The sequence below is a fragment of the Poecilia mexicana genome, unplaced genomic scaffold (assembly GCF_051168715.1).
Source record: "Poecilia mexicana isolate PSO_F unplaced genomic scaffold, ASM5116871v1 scaffold_10, whole genome shotgun sequence".
Classification (NCBI taxonomy): domain Eukaryota; kingdom Metazoa; phylum Chordata; class Actinopteri; order Cyprinodontiformes; family Poeciliidae; genus Poecilia; species Poecilia mexicana.
Genome location: NW_028263379.1, coordinates 3547651 through 3549094, shown reverse-complemented (window position 1 = coordinate 3549094; position 1444 = coordinate 3547651).

Here is a 1444-nt window from a genome sequence, read left to right as displayed (position 1 = left end):
CTGCACTATGGCGCATTACTGCCACCTGCTGTAAGAGATAATCACTACAAGAAGAGCTTTGGCAACAAACACGGCGTTTTCTCTTTCACAGGACAGATGCCAAAAAACTACTGAATTATCAAACACCGGGAGTCTTTTTAATGTCTTGTGGTTGTTATGCAGGATCCTTAGGGATACTTAGGGTCAAAAGGAAAAAGACACATAATTTTTTAAATAATCAGAACCAGATTTATTGGCCCAGATTGTGAAACAAAGTAAGAATTTGATTTTTTCAAGGTAATTTGGTTCTGGTTCTTCTGGCACCTCTGTGTTCGTCTTTCCCTTGATCCTGTCTTGTCTGCCACTTCCTGCTGCTACACACCCCATAGCATGATGCTGCCATCACTGTGCTTCACTGTAAGGGTGGTGTTGTCATGGTGATGAGGCAGGTTGCATCCACACCAGAGTTTGATGTGTTTCGGATTCATAGCAAAGGTGTGAATACGATTCCTTGGTTTTCTATTTTTAATATTCTGCAAAACTTTTTCCACATCGAGAAGATATTAATGTGCTTATAATATAAAAGGAAATAATTTAATCTGGAAAAAGACTATAAATGATTAAATAATACAATTCACAGATGTATTAATATACTAAAACAAAATAATGTTATTTTTATTCTTAATGTTTTTAATAATGACAGAAGCAAACTTTTAATTTTGCTCCTGTGGTTTTCCAGCTGCAGTCATCCATAAAATGAAACCGAGTTAATCTCTAATACAATAAAATGCAAATGTATTCACACCCCATGAGCCTGCACAAAAAAGCCTGCCACACTTTTCAGATTTTATTGGTGAAAGGTTTCATCCTTTCCAAACCTGATGTTTGTGCTGAATGTGAAGGTTGGCGCCCTGAGCTTGTTGACAACGGCATTAATGTCTTTTCTCTTTGCCTTCTGGGCACTGACACATGAAGCAGCTTTCCTCACCAGCAGGTGGCGCTGTGTGATCACTCCGTGGTTTTCTTTGTTCTGTGTTGATTGGAAACGTAAGGAAGTGGAAAAAATGCCTCAAATAAGGATCAAAATGTGATTTATATAATAAAATCTGATGCATTTAATCATAAACCTTTTCTTTTGATATTTTGTTGGTATTTCCTCTAATTCATGTAAAGTACTTTGAATTGCTTTGTTGCTGAAAATGTGCTAAATAAATAAAAAGACCTTAAAGATTCATCTGCAAAAATGGCACAAAACGGAAATCGATTAGGTGGAAAAGATAATTATATCTACTGATTTTACAGATTAAATTTAATTTAAAAAATGTAAATCTGGAAGTAGTTAAATTATTGTTGGAATTAAAATGTAAGATTTAAAAATCCTTTAAAAACACGTCTGGTTAAAATGTAAGCAAAGAAAATTCAGATAAAGTTTTAAAAGTCGACAGTAAAATGAATCAGTGAAAAA